The following is a 221-nucleotide window of genomic DNA, read 5'->3' on the forward strand; positions in this document are numbered from 1 at the left end:
TTTTAGTTTACTTATTTATAATAAGTAAAATTGTAAATTTTGTTTTAAGTAAAGTTACTATTGCATTCCATAACATTAAAAACTATATTCCCATTTCTGATAATTTCCAAATAGTTTATATTTAACATTTTGATTTTCTTTTTGAAGTATCTATTTGAAGCAGCAGAAAACATTTTAATTCATTTAGGAAATTAGATATGTGGAGGCATATCTACTAAACC

The sequence above is a fragment of the Crocuta crocuta genome, unplaced genomic scaffold (assembly GCF_008692635.1).
Source record: "Crocuta crocuta isolate KB4526 unplaced genomic scaffold, BGI_CrCroc_1.0 scaffold561, whole genome shotgun sequence".
In the NCBI taxonomy this organism is placed as follows: Eukaryota; Metazoa; Chordata; class Mammalia; order Carnivora; family Hyaenidae; genus Crocuta; species Crocuta crocuta.